The sequence below is a fragment of the Choloepus didactylus genome, chromosome 2 (assembly GCF_015220235.1).
Source record: "Choloepus didactylus isolate mChoDid1 chromosome 2, mChoDid1.pri, whole genome shotgun sequence".
NCBI classification, from domain to species: domain Eukaryota; kingdom Metazoa; phylum Chordata; class Mammalia; order Pilosa; family Megalonychidae; genus Choloepus; species Choloepus didactylus.
In genome coordinates, this window is record NC_051308.1 from 52805215 (window position 1) to 52811734 (window position 6520).

A 6520-nucleotide genomic window follows, 5' to 3' on the forward strand; every position below is an offset into this window, starting at 1 on the left:
TGGGTGGTCAGAGAAGACGAGATGTGTAGGGGGCAGTTCACCCAATTGGGCAGGAAAGAGGAGCAGTTTAGGCAAAGGAATGGCTTGGGTAATGACATGAGATTGGGATAGAGTTTGGCAAGTTTTAGGAACGGGAAGCAGCCAGTACGGCTGAAGAGACCCGGCAAGGGGGTGAGTCTAGGAGATGAGGTTGAAGAGGAGGGTGGAGCCCAGCTCCATCAGAGTCTTCTAGGAGTTTGGATTTTATTTTAAGAGATTTTGGATTTTATGTTAAGAGCTACAGGGAGTCATGGAAGAGTTTTAAACAGGGAATTGAAATGACCCAGCTTTAATTCTAAGTACATTTCTGTGGTGTGTAGTATGAGTAGGAGAATCTGAAGAATGGTCATAGGGAGATCAGATTAGGGGCCACTGATATTCTGGGTGAGAAGTTCAGTGGCAATCATGAGTTCAAGTCCCCTCTAGAGAAGATTATATTCTGTGTGTCAAGGAAACACACACACAATGAGTCAGGTCATCTGGCAAATGGGGTAAAGTCATGCTTGGACACAGATTTCTGGAGAGGAGAGCTGAGCACACTCCAAGACCTTCCCACTCCCTCTCCAATTCTAATCTTCTGGCTTTATATTGGCAACCACGGGGTCTTCAGATGGTTGCTGTGCTTTTTCTCCTAGATCAACACAGCCGCAGAGAAACCTGCCAAGCCCTGTCCCTACTGTCCCAGCCGATCCTCCCAATGCTGTCCAGTTTGGATATGGCCAACTCCAGAGAAAACACACATGTGGGAAGCAACTGTCTGGCCACTCTTGCGAACCCATCTCTGTCTAATCAGGTTGAAGCTGGAGTGTAGAGGAGGCGTGGGGGGACTAAAGAAAAATACGAAGTCTGCCCAAGATGGGATCTGGGTGGATTGTCAGGGGCACCACCCCAAATCTTTGGAGACAGGCTTCCAGCATAGCCATTGGGATTTCAACTGGCCTCTGTGTCTTTCTCTGATCCCTCGGTGTCTTTCTCTGATGTGTCCCACAGCTGTGCACCAGCTGCTACCCTCCATAGAGGAAGCTACAGTTTGGAGGTTAAGAAGTGAGGAGAAAGAGAGAGGATTCTTCTTTGGCTTGGGAGGGCTTATTGTGGAATAAGGAGTCTAGACTTCCCATGAAGTGAGGAAATGGCCTGGCATTCATCTGTACAGTGGGGCCCTGAAAACTATATGCAGGGAGGGGAAAAAATCAAAGAAACCTCAGTGTTTTATAGTTTCCAAACTCCTTCCCTACTAAATGTTTCTCAGACTTTAGCTTGCAAACTTCATCTTTCCTACTTACTGCTTCCTACCTACCCCTGCTCCCTCCTTGCCTCCAACACTTGCACCCTGAGTTCTCAAAACTTGGGTTGTCACAAGAGGAATAGCATCTAGTGGAGCTGACATCTAATCCTCCCCAAAGGAAGATAACTGCATTCCCATCCAACAGATGATGTTATCAGCCTCCCTCCCCGAGCTCAGAGGCTTGGTGCAGCCCAAACATATGGATCTTTTTACAGTCTTATGCAATTTGGCAACCCCATTTCACACCCTCCAAGCCCTGCTGCTCCAAAGCTGCTCTGCTGGGAGTGCAACTGGGAGAGAGAGCGAGTATAGCCATTCAGGCTCTTTTATTCTTGTTCTTTCCTTGTCATTTCTCCTGGCAATTCCCCACTCAACCTGGAAAACAAAAAATGTTCCTCTGCTGACCCAATTTTTGACTGGAAACAGGAAGAAGTAAAAAAAAGAAAGAATTAGAGAAAGAACACAGAACTACACTGTTAACATTCCGGTCAGTTTTCCAAGACAACGACTGGAAACCCTTCAACTAACGACACACCCGTCTTTTTCCTCCTCCTCCACTTCTCCACCTCCAGCCACTTCAAGGAGAGCCATTTACACCCCCAGTGTCTATGTGAATAGTGCTCCTGGATCTGTGCAGTGCAAAATCTGTGCACTATATGCTGCAGCCCTGCCTCCTCCATCAATCAATCTTGAGCGTCTGCTAGGTGAATTTGGCTTTGCTATTTGCACCAAAAAAGGAAGGATAAGGCAAAAGATGACCCTGAAACTTTGCAGGCTCACATTTGCCCCTTTTCTTCCCCAGCCAGACACCCAGGAGGCTGGCATGCCTTGGAGGAAAGGGAACTTTCCTGATGCTCCTGGAAGAAAGAATGACCTCTCTGCAGCAGTCAGAACTGCCAAAAAAAAAAAAAATGTTCTGGCATCTAGAGGTCTTCTCTCCCAGCATGAACCCTCTGGTGATCCCCAAACGAGGAGTCTGCAAAACTTGCACACTAAAGGGTGGGGCCATCTTGGACGAAGATGCTAAACTAGGAGGAGTCCATAAAATTCACAGGAATTGGGCTGTCCCTTAGCTATTCTACCAACTCAGGCCATAAGCCCAACTTAGATGATGAGAAAAGAGAGAAGCAAAGAATGCTTTGCCTTTACTTCCAGAGCCAGGCCTTGTTTTATAAAAACCACCTTGTTTTATTTTTGTTGGTTTCACCATAGCAGTGGCCTCTATGCAAAGCTCAGGAATCAATAGTTTGTAACAGATGTTTCCTTTTCAGCCACACTTTCCTACCCCTAGTTAAAAATAGCCACCCTTTTTTGCTTTGGCTTCCACAAAATGTATGTCATTAAAGCTCTCCATTTGGTTTTACAGAGGCAAAGGCTGATAGGTGCCTGGATTTTACAGCCTATTGGGCCATGAACCAGAAGTAATATTGGGTGCAAGAAGATCCAGCCTCTTGAGGTAGATTCCTAGACTCTCCAGTAAGGAAAATCTCTTCCCTACACCTACCACTAAATAGCATGAGAAAGAATTTTCACATGAAGGGGTTTGCCAAGTAGCTTTACTTTTCGTTCCCAGAATAAAACCTGCATCTCAGAGTTCTCCTGAGTCAACTGCACCCCATTCCCAGAGTGGCCTGAGCTCCCTTTGATACTGTGGCTTTAACGGAAGCACAACTGCTTTGGGGTAGTGCTCCTACACAATCAGGAAGATTTATTGAAAGCCTAGAAAAGACCCAAGGGAAATGAGCAAAGACAATACCAAAAGTACAGACACGCTCACATTTACAAACAATAGCTTTCCGACCCTTTCTCTGGGCTGCTTCCCCTGGCTCAAAGGATCTTTACTAAATCGCCCTTCTCACAGACCCGTTAACCCTTTGCCAAGCTATCTTTAACCACCGCATGACTGCTCCCATAGTCAACTCAGGACTTGACACATCCAAAGAAAAGAATTATAACAATTAATAATCACCACACCCTTTTCCTTTTCAAAATGAAAAACGTTACTTATTAATTGCATTGGTTAAAATAATACATGCTTACTGTAAAAATCAAATTTATGTGCTGCAAATTCATAGAGTCAGAAATTAGAATATGAGTTACTGGGGGCCGGGATAGGGGTAGAGAATGGGGAGTTAATGCTTAAATAGTACAGAATTTCTATGTGAGTTGATGAAAATGTTTTGGTAATGATTGGTGGGCATGGTAGCACAACATTGTGAACATAATTAGCAGCACTGAATTATATTTTTGAATGTGGTTCAAATATATAATATAGGTTCTGGTAACCTATATATATGCAGGTTACTAGCATAAAAAACAACATAGAACTGTATAACCCAGTGAAACCCAATGTCAATGATGGACTAGAGTTTATAGTACAATTATAAAAATGCTCTTTTATGAATTTTAACAAATGTACCACTCTAATGCAAGGTGTTCATAATGGGGTGGTATATGGGAACTAGATATTTTCTGCACAATTTTTTTTTTCTGTAAACCTACAATTTCTCTAATTAAAAAAAGAAAGGAAGAAAAACTTAAAAAAATTATATGCTGCATACAGAAGTGATGAAGAAAATGAAAATTACCCCAAACTCCATCACCCAGAGATAATTATTGTATATGTGTGTGACACACATATTACCTCACACACAGACAAAATAGCACCATCTCAGGCACTTTTTTTTCCATTTGCATGTCATATAACCAGCTCTTAATAGCTGCAGAAATGCACAGAAAAGATAAGCTGTAGGTTATATGTAAGTCTAGCTGAAATCCCACATCTTTGCCATTCACCAGCTTGTCCCTTACAAGATATGACTGGGATGGCAGCCCCGGGCCTAAACTTGAGGGATTTGAGGGATTTGAGGCACTTCACTTTATGCCTCTTTTTGTGAACATTATTGTTCCTGCCTTTAATGACATCCCAAGGGGCCTATGGAAGATGCAACACATTGCCTTGGGTGCCTGCACTGGTTGAGATGCCTCAGCTCACTCCCTGCTAAAGAACAGTCCCATCCACTCAAATGCAAGAGAAGGATGCTATAACAGGTACAATCTCCAATCCACTTGAATTTATAAAGATATATAAATATATATGTATACACTCAGATGAATATATATACTGAAATGTATATATACACTCATATGTATATATACACATAAATAATTTGAAAACATTTGTAGTTTAAATATTATTTTTAAAAACTAAGACACACAACTTATGCACAAATAAGTAATAACACGGATGAAAAGGGGGACATGCTCTAGATAAGGTAGAGATGAACAAAATAATATGAATTTAATCAACAATAATTTGAAAACTTTGATGAAATATACAGTGTTCTACTAAAATAACTTATTTGCTCAAAAAGAAATTTTTAAAAGTCTGGAAAAATCTTATAACAATTACCGAAATGGAATAAATATTTTAAAACATTCCCACACTAAATACCTGATTCAAATGATTTTACAGCCAAGTTCTAACAAATGTTCAAGGAACTGATTATTCCAATCTTAATTTTAAAAAGCTCTTCCTGGAAATGGAAAAAAGGAAATACTCTCTGACTTGTCTTATGAGGACTTCATGACTCCAACACCAAACCCAGACAATGACAAGGGAAAAATTACAGACTCATTTCATTTATGAATATAGAACAAAATCATAAATAAAAGACTGTATTAGAAAATTAAATTCTATAGTGTATTAAAAAGACAATAAACTGTACAAAGTTGGGCTTAACCCAGGTATGCAAAGTTGGTTTAATGTTAGAAAATCTATAAATATAATTTACCACGCTATCATAAAAAAAGAGAAAAGCCATATATCATTACAATAGAGATAATGCATTTAAAAATAAGCATAAATTCATTATTTTAAAAACTCATTAAATTAGGAATAGAAGGGAATTTCCTTGGCATGTTAAAAAAAAAGTATAAAACAATTAAGCAAAAAGGGAAATATTAGAATCTTACTCCTTAAAATCTGGAATGGGCCAAGGATGTGTAGGATTACCACACCTTCTATCCCTGTATTGGACGTCCTTGCCAAAACAATAACTTAAGAAAAATAAGTCAGAGACAGAAGAATTAAAAGGAAAAATAAAATCATCACTATTTGTCATTGATATGATCATTTACATAGATACCCCAAAAGAATACACAAATTCTTAGAAATAATGGGAAATTTTTCAAGGTAGCTCAATAAAAGGTTAATATAAAACAATGAATTGTATTTTCATATACCAACAACAAAAATAATTAAGAAGAAGATACAATTTACAATAGTATCAGAGGACATCAATTACCTAGGAATAATCTAACAAAAGATGAATTAAAACCACTAAAAGGAAAAAAATATCAATTTTAAAAAAAGATCCAAACAATGCGAGAAATACACCAAGTCCATTGAATGAAAGACTCAGTCCTTCCCAAATCTACAGAGCAAATGGAATCAAAATCCAAAAGGCTATTCTGGGGAGCAATCTGATAAGCAGATTCTAGTACACATGGAATAATAAAGAGCCAAAAATAGCCAGAGCACTTCTGAATAAAATTAGGGAGGGGAGACTTGCCCTACTAATAGCAGGACTTATTTGAAGCTACAGTTAATAAGACATTGGTAAAGGCACTGGAATACATATACTGATCAATGGATAAAAGTCCAGAAACAGATCCACATAGACCTTAACTGCTGGTATACAATAGAAACAGCATGTCAGATCGGTGGGAAAGGAGAGTCTGCTTACTAAACAGAGCTGGAAAAATGGCTATCTGTATGATAAAAATATAAAACTGGGTTTGCGCCAGTTCCCTGGGCCTCTCAGCCCCAACCCCATCCTTCTTTACCCTTCCCCATAATGCTGGGTATGTTTTGTGTTTGCTTTATTATATGAGGATATTCAATTCCACTACAGAGGACAAGAAAAGCAAATGGGATGAATGAAACTCATCAGATGTATCAGATGATGAGTAGGCAGGTAGCTTCTGAGACATAGGCAGACTTCAGAAGATGTGTTAAATATAGATAATAAGCTAGGAACCTACAAGACATGTAAAAATGAATAAATGGAATATATTATAAAAGGGATGAAATATCTAACAGTGTTAAAGACAGAAAGGGCTCTAAAGATCTAATCATAAGTCACAGGTATGGATCCTGCCACCCTGGGGTTGACAGCCATGTCGTCCATAACT